The 12,405-nt window shown below is 38.5% G+C and overlaps 1 pseudogene; it reads right to left on the bottom strand.

Annotated features, from left to right (window-relative positions):
* Window positions 1-7,269: 7,269 nt before the first annotated feature.
* Window positions 7,270-8,564, bottom strand: LOC127692283 (glyceraldehyde-3-phosphate dehydrogenase-like; annotated as a pseudogene).
* Between the last annotated feature and the right edge of the window lie 3,841 nt (window positions 8,565-12,405).

Raw genomic sequence — 12,405 nt, 5'->3', positions numbered from 1 at the left:
CTATCACCAGGATCCAGGGTTTCTTTACTGCATTTAAGCAAATACAGCTTCAGAGGCTAGATCAGCCACCAAAGCAGGAGACTTTCTGATGGAAAAACATCCTCCTCCTATGGAGCAGAGATGCATGCTGGGGCTGTCTCCTCCATTAACTCTGAGAGTAACTGGCTCTCTCACATTGGTAACTTGAGTAGATGGGGGAAGAAGAACAAAAATTCTATGTCTGCTTATGATCACTCATACTTTGAAAATATGTTTGCATGGTGTGATGTACTCATGTCCATGAAATGTGGAGTTCTAGAAGGACTAAGTCATGCATCAATCACTTTCCTGATTATTCTCAACTGGGAATACTCTCCTGAAACATCATTTGCTGTCATGCTGTATCAGAGAGGAAGAACTAGATAGGGTATTCTGGAAATCAAATTAATATCATATCCTTGAGTTTTCTTTTACCTCACTTCTGATTTTTTTTTTTTATCTGTTCTGCACTGTTGTCCCCGATTTTGAGAATGTACCAAAATCTTCATATGATACAATACTTGAGAGACCTTCATGACCTTTACAGATTGCTAGAGAGACCAAGGTTCTGAATTTCTTTCTTAACAAATTATCTGAGTTTTAACTTAAAGTAGATTCCAGTTCACATTCTTTTGATCCTGATGTCCAAAGCATTACCAGAAACTGAAGATTCAGAGCCAAGTAGAGAAATGCAGCAAAGTTGAGTCAGGAGCAGAGCAACCCTTCTGCTTTTCTCTGCATCTTCCCTACACTGACACTCTGATGTGGCTGAGAGTCTTTGCCCACAGCACGCTGACACCCCTTTAGATCTGAGAAACAGCAATGCAGCAGTTCTCATGTCTGATGTGGTGCAGCTGCCTACCCATGCAGAACAACTTTCTTGCTAAGGTGTTCTGTAAGTCTGTATTTGAGTGACCACTCTTCTACTCTAGCCAATAAGAACTATGCTGCTATGGACAAACTTAAGTGTAATCTTATGTTGTTTACCATGGAGGGCATCTCTAAAAGCAGCATTAGAAGAATAAGATGCAAACAGGACAAAAATAACTCTGATAGGGATGATCTCATGATAGTTAAATCTGCAAACCTAGTGGTGGAAGAAGACTTGCATGTGAGGAAGTGTTTCCTCCCATTGCTCTCTCCCTCACCTGATAACTTACAGAAGTGCTTGATCTGGGCTCTAAGAGGGTTTCTTTCTCTAATTTTCCTTTCATTTAAGGCAGTTGGTGACTTTTTATGGACCATGGAGAACAGAAGGAAAGAGCTTTGCGATTTTTTATTTTTTTGTCTCTTTCCTGGTCAATTGTGTGTTGACAGCAATTATCCCCTTACAACAACATAGTTATAACTATGGCAGCCCCCTCCCCCGTCTCTCATGCCACCAATTACTTTTGCTGATTATCGAAGCCAAGGATTGGACATCTTTATCCACTGCTTTGCTTTCTCATAGTCCCCATGCATCCTCTGTCCCTAGGACACATGGTTTTTGTAAATAAACACTTCCTTTGGTATTTCTTCAGTTACTCAAATTCTAACCATCAGTTTCTTCCAAGAGGCAACATGCACATGGTGGATCAGTTTTTGGAACCAGCAATGCACCTTTTTAGAGGTTTTTCCCCCTAGGAAACAAACTATGCACATCACCTTCCTTCTTAAAGGAGTGACAGGGATGAATATGAATGATTTGAGGGAAAGTAAGAGAAGTGTTTAAGCCAGGCCACCTCTCTGTTTGAAAGGGAAGCCTCTGTCTGTCTCATGCCTTCTCAGGAGAAGGCCTAGACCATGAATGTTGCATTTTGCCACAGCAACACAGGAATGTGAACTCAGCATGACAGTAACTCTGAACATTTTTGGGATATATCCTTACCTTTATTCCATTTTTTTTTTTGTTCTAGAGGTGGAGAGAAGACAAGGCAGAAGACCCTTCCACAGATTGATTCTAGACTCTGCTTCCTTGCTCTGGAATTGAGATATGCCTTCAGGAGCTGAGTGAAAGTTTCTGACCCAGGTGAGGCTTATAAAAGCACTGAGCAGATCATGTGATTTCCAGTATGAATGAATACTGGGAACAAGTCACACACCAGAGACCTTTCTAGATGCCCCCTAAGATGTTTCTTGGCATTTGCCCCATTTCACTCAGAGATTGGCCTCTCCCATCCCATCCAATTAGGTGTACCTGCCTCCAAATAATTACTATTTCTTCCTTTAAGGACCAACTCAAGTTGTTTGTATTTGGGCAGTCTCCAAAGAACTTCTCTACTGCTTGTGAAGTAGCTGATGTTCCGAGCACAGCTACTTAGCATCTAAGGCTATGTCAGGAAAAGATGGTACTTTGGATTAAACTCTCTTTCTGTTCTCAGGCTGAGATTTCTTTTTCAGGGTTAGGAGAATGGAAGCCCTCACTGTGAACAATACACTTGACAGGTATCTATCAAATGAGAAAAAATGGAGCCAGTGTGAGTGTTATGAAGGAAGTATTGCTTCTACTACAACCTGTGTGAGAACAGTTGGGATATGTAGGCTGGGTCTGTATTCCAAATTTAAAAAGGAGAAGTAGAGTAGCTTTGGAGGACATCAAGCATTTTTCTTTTCTGTTATAACACACATGTCAAGGGAGCATAATAGATAATTAAGAACAATGACAAAAAACAATGAGTGTTAATCTCAAAGGAAGTTAAAACTGCAGAAAAGAAATTCAAACAAGGTTCAGGGCTACTGCAATGAATTCCATGATTCCTCAAGCCATGAAATGCTCAGTTTCTTTTTCTGCATCAGGAATAGAAAGTGAAATACAGCTGGATGCAGCCTCTAATCTGACTGATTTGCTTATCCCTGTATGCCAGCCTACACTGAATTGTCCTGCCCCTCCTTGCCCAGAGTACATCTCTAAGCATGAACTCAGACCACAAGCCCTTTGATGAAGCTGGTCTGAAATTGCCCTCAACCCACCCCATGTATACTCTTTCTGTTTGACAATGAGCAGAACTGTTTTGGTGGATCTGATCTTTCTAACATGTGTTTGCATTATTCAGATTCCAATGGAAGAAAGATGCCTCCAATTATGTGTGAGAAAGCAATTCATTAGAATAGACAAGTGATGGAGAAAATCTCTATACTCCCAAACATCTTTGGTAGTCAACCCTAAGTATATTCAGAATTATTCATGCATGCAGAAAAAAAAAAAACTAATGTTGTTCGTTGGCAGGACATTGAAGTAAGGACCCAACACTGCCTTGCAGAGTGGCAGGAATCACTTAGGTGCACAGCTTGGGGGTGGTTGTAGTTCAGAGAAGATTGCTCAGCAGAGGGAGGGGAAGGGAAGAGTGAAGTCTGAGTGCCTCTGCTTAGAGGGAACTGAATCACGAGCATGTCTCTTGAGGGACTGCGAAGGTGAAGTGCTGTAAATAAGAAAGACAAACCCAACAAAACATGAGCCTTCTCCTTAGTTTCTTCTAGAAGATGAGGAGTTTTCTGTAATGATGAAAGTTTTCTATGCAGATCATCTGAAAAAAAGATGAAAATGAATAGTGATGGGCATGTAATTGCTACAGGGCAATGTCATTCTTATGACGAATTCATTGTTTTTATTAAAATAAAGTTTTTCATATAATATTTTCTGACTATGGTTTTCCCCTACCTAACTCCTCGTACACAGTCCCTGACTCCCCACCAACCTAAATCCTTGCTTTCTTGTTCTTCTCATTAGGAAAAAAAAAACATCTAGAAAAGAAAGCATCTAGAAAAAAATATGATAAAATAAAAACAAACAAAATAGGACAAAACAAGTAGGAAAAGTTGAGCCAAAGAAAAAGCACAAGAAGCAAGTATAGACACTAGACACACACACACACACACACACACACACACACACACACACACACACACACACACACAATTCTGTCTTACAGATACATCATTAAACATAATGCTAGACATAATATGTAAGCAAAAGATCTTTAATTTAAAGAAGGTGAAAGGAGGAAGAGAGCAAAGAAGAAGAGGAGGACAAAAAAGGAGGAGTACAAAAAAGAAGGAGCAGAAGGGGGAAGAAAAAGTAGGAGGGAGAGGAGGAGTAAGAGCAGCATGAGCCCAGATAAAATATATGACATCATGAGACAAAACATTCTTTAAATACCATTGAGCTTGTTTTTTGTTGCTCACCTACTGCTGGGCATCAGGCCTGCATTTAAGTGTCATTTTTGTATAAGCAGTGATATATTATTGGAGAAAAGTAATTTTTCATTTGCAAGTGTTTATCAATTAGAAATTGCTTCTGGATTAAGGATGGTGGTTTTTGTTTACTTCTCTCAGCTCTAGGACCGCATTTATTGCAGACCTACATCAGCACTGTTCAGGCTGCTACATCTCTGAGTTTAGATGTGCATCAATCCTGTTATGTCTAGAAGCGCAAGTTGGTGCCCTCCATTACCTCTGGATGTTACAATCTTTCTGCTTCCTCTTCTACATCTCTTCCTGAGGAGGCAACAGGTTGATAGAGACAACCTGTTTAGGGCTGATTGCTCTAAGTTCCCTCACCCTCTGCACATGGTTCCATATGTATCTCTGTATTTCTTCCTGGCTACTGCAGGAGCAAGCCTCACTGATGATCACTGTATAGTGTACTGATCTATGAGTATGTTGGAATATCATTAGGAGTTATATTGCCATATTCTTTTACTTTCCTCCCAGGTCAATTATCTAGTCTCAAAGTGTTGGGCACCTGAAAAATGGTGGGCCTGGGTTCTCTCTCATTAAATCCAAAGAGGTAATGGTTTGTTACTTGTACAGCTATTGTGACAATATTGAAACAGCGTATCTTGTAGGCAAGTCACCATTATAGACTGAAATGTTTTTAGTGGGTTTGTGTTTACCATTCTCCTCTGGTAGTGTACACAGTACCTTTTGGTACTAAGCAGTAGTCTGTATGGATAAATGCTCAAGGTAGGTACCTGTGTACGTGACTTCTCTGTGTTCAATGAGCTAAATACATCAGTTTGTTTTTTTTTTTTAAAGTTATCTGTATTTTCTATTCTTAATCCTCCCAAGTACCTGTTAGGTAAAAATGTGTATGTTTGCATGTGTGTGTATGTGTGTGTGTGTGTGTGTGTGTGTATGTTTGTGATTGTGTGTGTGTTTATGCATGAGTATGAGTTTGTATGTTGAATTTTTTTGACGATTTATTTGGAGCATACCTGGATTTTAAAGTGTGGATTTAAATATAGAAAGTCAGGCAAATCCAAGAACGTATCTAAATGACCATTGATCATTATTAAGTAGGTTTCATCCCAGGGATGCAGGGAAGGTTCAATATATGGAAAACCATCAACGTAATCCACTATATAAACAAAATCAATGAAAAAAACACATGATCATTTCATTAGATGCTGAGAAAGCTTTTGACAAAATGCAACATCTCTTCATGATAAAATTCTTGGAAAAATCAGGAATTCAAGGCCCATATCTAAACATAATAAAAGCAATATACTGCAAACAAGTAGCCAACATCAAATAGTATGGAAAGAAACTTGAAGCAATCACACTAAAATTAGGGAATAGACAAGGCTGCCTACTCTCTCCCTACTTGTTCAATATAGTACTTGTCCTAGCCAGAGCAATTAGACAACAAAACGAAGTCAAAGGAATACAAATTGGAAAGTAAGAAGTCAAAATATTATTATTTGTAGATGATATTATAGTATACTTAAGTGACCCCAAAAATTCCACCAGAGAACTACTAAACCTGATACACAATTTCAGCAAAGTGGGTGGATATAAAAGAAATCAGTGGCTTTCCTCTACTCAAAGGATAAACAAGCTAGGAAAAAAATTAGGGACACAACACCCTTTACAATAGTCACAAATAATATAAAATATCTTGTTGTGACTTTAAGCAAGTGAAAGATCTGTATGACAAGAACTTCAAGTCTTTGAAGAGAGAAATCAAAGATCTCACAAGATGGAAAGATCTCCCATGTTCATGGATTGGCAGGATTAAAATAGTAAAAATGGCCATACAGTAATATAGTATTTAATGTAATCCCCATCAAAATTCCAAGTTCATAGATCTAGAAACAGCAATTTGCAAATTCATTTGTAATGACAAAAACAAACAAAACAAAACAAAAAACAAAAACCCAGGTTATCCAAAACGATTCTCAATAATAAAGAACTTCTGGCAGAATCACTATCCCTGACCTCAACCTGTACTTAAGAGTAATCATGATAAAAACTGAATCATATTGGTACAGTGACAGGTAGGCAGATCAATGGAATAGAATTGAAGACTCAGAAATGAACCCACCCACCTAGGGTCACTTGATCTTTCACAAAAGAGATAAAACCGTCCAGTGGAAAGACAGTATTTTGAAGAAATGGTGCTGGCTCAACTAGCAGTTAGCATGTAGAAGAATGCAAACTGATCCATTTTTGTCTCCTTGTATAAAGCTCAAGTCTAAGTGTATCAAAGACCTTCACATAAAACTTGATACACTAAAACTAATAGAAAAGAAAGTGGGTAAGATCCTCGAACACATGGGCACAGGGGAAAATTTCCTGAATAGAACACCAATAGCTTATGCTCTAAGATCAAGAATTGATAAATGGGACCTCAAAAATAGCAAAGCTTCTGTAAGACAATGGACACTGTCAATAGGACCAAATGGCAATCAACAAATTGGGAAAAGATCTTTACCAATCCTATATCTGATAGAAGACTAATATCCAATATATACAAAGAACTCAAAAAATTAGACTCCAAAGAACTAAATAATTCTATTAAAAATGGAGTACAGAGCTAAACAAAGAATTCCCAATGGAGGAATACTGAATGGCTGAGAAGTCTGTATCATTTGCAATGTTTTGTAATAAAATTTCAAGCTCAATAGTACATTTTTGTTCTTAATGATATATGTAGGTTTAGTACATTATTTTAATTATTCTATATGTTTTAGTGAATAACTATCTTCAAATTTATGCATCTTTTTTCTTCTTATTGGACAGCTAGGCCTTTTTAGCTTTCCATAATTATTTACAAGATCAACAAACTACATTTTTTTGTGAGTACAGTACACTGTATTGATGGTATTCAAGAAATTAGGGATCCCTAAGTCATCCTCTTCTTATGGGGTTCTGGGATGGAAACTGAGATAGAGATGTTCAGTGTTGAGGCCTGAGATGGGGCATGGACTCTTTAGGGGTCCAGAACCTCTCTGTTCTTTCAAGTTCTTTCTAGAGTTGGTAGTTCATGGCTTCTTACTCCATGGAGGCCATGTAAGCCATGAGATCCAACACCTTGTTGCTATAGCCATATTCATTGTCATAGCAGACAATGGCCTTTATATACTTGCCACTGAGAGCAATGCTAGCCCTAGCATCAAAGATAGAAGAATATCACTGCTAAAGTTGCAGGACACAACTTGATCCCCATTGTATCCACAATGTCTTTTGTTAGGGGCCCCAGTACATGTTTCACCAATTCCTTGATGTCATCATACTTGGCAGCTCTCTCCAGGCAGCATGTCAAACCTACCACAGATACAATGGGAGTAAGCACATGGAAGGCCATGACAGTGAGCTTCCCCCTCAGTTCTGGGATGACCTTGTCCCAAAGCCTTGGTAGTACCAGTGGATGTAGGAATGATGTCTTTGGTAGCCCCAAGGCTACCACTTCATAACTTCTCAGAGGGATCATCCATAGTTGAAAACTGGTGACAGTTATGGCATGGAGTGTTTCCACAATGCCAAATTGCCAGCAGAACTAAGCAGTTGGTGGTGCAAAAGGCACTGCTGACAATCTTGATTGAATTATTATGATTTTCATGGTTCATACCCATCACAAACATTCAGGCATCAGCAAAAAGAGCAGAAACGATGATCCTTTTGGATTGACATTTCAAGTACATCCTGACCTTCTCAGTGGTGGTGAAAACACCAGACTCCACAACATACTTGGTACCAGCCTCACCCCATTTGATGTTGGTGGGATCTTGCTTCTGGATGTAGTGATGGCCGTCCCATTGATGACAAGCTTCCCTTTCTCAGCCTTGATGGTTCCATTGAACTTGCCATAGGTAGAGTCACACTGGAATGTGTAGACTATGTAGTTGAAGTCAATGAAGGTGTCACTGATGGCAGCAATATCCACTTTGCTAGACATTAAAGAAGTCCCGGTAACTAAGGACCCAACTCAGTCAAATGGAGTCTCAGGGACAAGACTGGTACTGCAGGAGAAGATGCAGCTGTCTCTCAAATGGAGAAGAGCAGAGAGTCAAACTTTAACTTTTTCATGTATATCTGATAGTTTCTGAAGCTAGATATGAATATTTTCAACTTTCTTAAGTATCATCAAACCAAATAGCTAGAAAAGTAATTACTACAACTATCATAGTAGCTATTTCTAGTACCACATTGATGACAAGCTTCCCTTTCTCAGCCTTGATGGTTCCATTGAACTTGCCATAGGTAGAGTCACACTGGAATGTGTAGACTATGTAGTTGAAGTCAATGAAGGTGTCACTGATGGCAGCAATATCCACTTTGCTAGACATGAAAGAAGTCCTGGTAACTAAGGACCCAACTCAGTCAAATGGAGTCTCAGGGACAAGACTGGTACTGCAGGAGAAGATGCAGCTGTCTCTCAAATGGAGAAGAGCAGAGAGTCAAACTTTAACTTTTTCATGTATATCTGATAGTTTCTGAAGCTAGATATGAATATTTTCAACTTTCTTAAGTATCATCAAACCAAATAGCTAGAAAAGTAATTACTACAACTATCATAGTAGCTATTTCTAGTACCACACGAAGATTTTGAGATTGGGTTATTTTCTTCCATCTGTGTTGAAAAATATTTTCCATTCAATTTTTTGTTACTCTGATGAGAATGAAGTCATAACTGCAATAAACACTTCTATTTACGCATTAAAAAAAATAAAAAATATATTCCCCAAATTCCATTCTTTTTTAAAATCTTTCTTTTTTTATTTATTTTCTATATTCTTTGTTTACATTCTAAAAGCTTTCCCCTTTCTCAGTTCCCCCCTCCATATGTCCCATAAGTCCTCTTCTCTCCATCCATTCTCCTATCTTTCCTCCTCCTTTTTCTCTGTCCTGGTACTCCCCTACAATGCTGGATAAAGCCTTTCCAGGATTAGGGCCCTCTTCTTCCTTTTTCATGGGAATCATTTGATATGCTAATTGTACCTTCAGTATTCAGAGCTTTAATATCCACTTATCAATGATTGCATTCCATGTGTATTCTTTTGTGATTGCATTACCTCGCTTAGGATAATATTTTCCAGTTCCATCCATTTGCCTAAAAAATTCATGAATTCATTGTTTTTAATTGCTGAATAGTACTCCATTGTGTATATATACCACATTTTCTGTATCCATTCCTCCATTGAGGGATATCTGGGTTCTTTCCAGCTCTGGCTATTATGAATAAGGCTGCTACAAACATAGTGGAGCATGTGTCCTTATTGCATGCTGGGGAATCCTCTGGGCATATGCCCAGGAGAGGTATAGCAGGGTTCTCTGGAAGTGTCATGTCTAGTTTTCTTAGGAACTACCAGACTGATTTCGAGAGTGGTTGTACCATCTTACAATCCCACCAGCAGTGAAGGAGTGTTCCTCTTTCCCCACATCCTCGGAAACACCTGCTGTCTCCTGAGTTTTTAACCTTAGCCATTCTGACTGGTGTGAGGTGAAATCTCAGGGTTGTTTTGATTTGCATTTCCCTGGTGGCTAATGATGTTGAACATTTCTTAAGGTGCTTCTCCTCCATCTGAATTACTACAGGTGAAAATTCTTTGTTTAGGTCTGTACCCCATTTTTCAATAGGGTTATTTGGTTCCCTGGGGTCTAACTTCTTGAGTTCTTTGTATATATTGGATATTAGCCCTCTATCAGATGTAGGGTTGGTGAAGATCTTTTCCCAATTTGTTGGTTGCCATTTTGTCCTTTTGACGGTGTCCTTTGCCTTACAGAAACTTTGTAATTTTATGAGATCCCATTTGTCAATTCTTGATCTTAGAGCATAAGCTATTGGTGTTCTGTTCAGGAACTTTCTCCCTGTGCCTATGTCTTCAAGGGTTTTCCCCGGTTTCTTTTCTATTAGTTTCAGTGTGTCTGGTTTTATGTGGAGGTCCTTGATCAACCTGGAATTGTGTTTAGTACAAGGAGATAAGAATGGATCAATTCGCATTCTCCTGCATGCTGACCTCCAGTTGAGCCAGCACCATCTGTTGAAAAGGCTATCTTTTTTCCACTGGATGTTTTCTGCTCCTTTGTTGAAGATCAAGTGACCATAGGTGTGTGGATTCATTTCTGGGTCTTCAATTCTATTCCATTGGTCCACTTGCCTGTCCCTGTGCCAATACCATGCAGTTTTTAACACTATTGCTCTGTAGTATTGCTTGAGATCTGGGATACTAATTCTCCCAGAAGTTCTTTTACTGCTGAGAATAGTTTTAGCTATCCTGGGTTTTTTGTTATTCCAGATAAATTTGAGAACTGCTTTTTCTAACTCTGTGAAGAAATGAGTTGGGATTTTGATGGGCATTGCATTGAATCTGTATATTGCTTTTGGCAAGATGGCCATTTTAACTATATTAATCCTTCCAATCCACGAGCATGGCAGATTTTTCCATTTTTTGAGGTCTTCTTCGATTTCCTTCTTCAGAGACCTGAAGTTCTTGTTGTAAAGATCTTTCACTTGTTTGGTTAGAGTCACACCAAGATACTTTATATTGTTTGTGGCTATTGTGAAGGGTGTCATTTCCCTAACTTATTTCTCAGCCTGCTTATCCTTTGAGTATAGAAAGGCAACTGATTTGCATGAGTTGATTTTATAACCTGCCACTTTTCTGAAGTTGTTTATCAGCTGTAGGAGTTCTCTAGTGGAGTTTTTTGGGTCACTTAAGTATACTACCATGTCATCTGCAAATAGTGATAATTTGACTTCTTCCTTTCCAATTTGTATCCCTTTGACTTCCTTATGCTGTCTAATTGCTCTAGATAGAAATTCAAATACTATATTGAAAAGATAAGAAGAGAGAGGGCAACCTGTCTAGTCCCTGATTTTAGTGGCATTACTTCAAGTTTCTCTCCATTAAGTTTGATGTTGGCTACCGGTTTGCTGTATATTGCTTTAATTATGTTTAGGTATGGGCCTTGAATTCCTGTTCTTTCCAAGACTTTTAGCCAGAAAGGATGTTGAATTTTGTCAAATGCTTTTTCAGCACCTAATGAAATGATCATATAGTTTTTTTCTTTGAGTGTGTTTATGTAGTTGATTGCATTGATGGATTTCCATATATTGAACCATCCCTGCATCCCTGGGATGAAGTCCACTTGATCGTGGTGGATGATCGTTTTGACGTGTTCTTGGATTCGCTTGGCAAGAATTTTATTTAGTATTTTTGCACCGATATTCATGAATTGGCCTGAAGTTTTCTTTCTTTGTTGGATCTTTGTGTGATTTTGATATTAGTGTAATTGTGGCTTCGTAGAATGAGTTGGGTAGTGTTCCTTCTGTTTCTATTTTTTGGAACAGTTCCAAGAGTATTGGTGTTAGGACTTCTTTGAAGGTCTGATAGAATTCTGCACTGAAGCCATCTGGTCCCGTGCTTTTTTGGTTGGGAGACTTTCTATGACCTCTTTTATTTCTTTAGGGGTTATGGGACTGTTTAGATGATCTATTTGATCCTGATTTAATTTTGGTGTTTGTTATCTGTCTAGGAAACGGTCCATTTCCTCCAGATTCTCCAGTTGTGTTGAGTATAGGTTTTGGTAGTAAGATCTGATGATTTTTTGAATTTCCTCAGTTTCTGTTGTTATATCTCCCTTTTCATTTCTAATTTTGTTAATCTGGATACTGTCTCTGTGCCCTTTGGTTAGTCTGGCTAAGGGTTTATCTATCTTGTTGATTTTCTCAAAGAACCAGCTCCTGGTTTTGTTGATTCTTTGTATGGTTCTCCTAGTTTCTACTTGATTGATTTCAGCCCTGAATTTGATGATTTCCTGCCTTCTACTCCTCCTGGGTGAATTTGCTTCTTTTTGCTCCAGGGCTTTCAGGTGTGTCATTAAGCTGCTAGTGTATGCTCTCTCCATTTTTTTTTTTGGAGGCACTTAAGGCTATGAGTTTTCCTCTTAGCACTGCTTTCATTGTGTCCCATAGTGTTGGGTATGTTGTGTCTTCATTTTCATTAAATTCTAAAAAGTCTTTGATTTCTTTCTTTATTTCTTCCTTGACCAAGGTATCATTGAGTAGAGTATTGTTCAGTTTCTATGTGTACGTGAGCTTTCTATTGTTTTTGTTGCTATTGAACACTACTTTTACTCGATAGTGATCTGATAGGAGGCATGGGATTATTTCGATCTTCTTATATT

Source organism: Apodemus sylvaticus, chromosome 1, assembly GCF_947179515.1.
Source record: "Apodemus sylvaticus chromosome 1, mApoSyl1.1, whole genome shotgun sequence".
In the NCBI taxonomy this organism is placed as follows: domain Eukaryota; kingdom Metazoa; phylum Chordata; class Mammalia; order Rodentia; family Muridae; genus Apodemus; species Apodemus sylvaticus.
The sequence above is the reverse complement of the archived record's forward strand: the minus strand, read 5'-3'. Positions and strand labels throughout refer to the sequence as shown.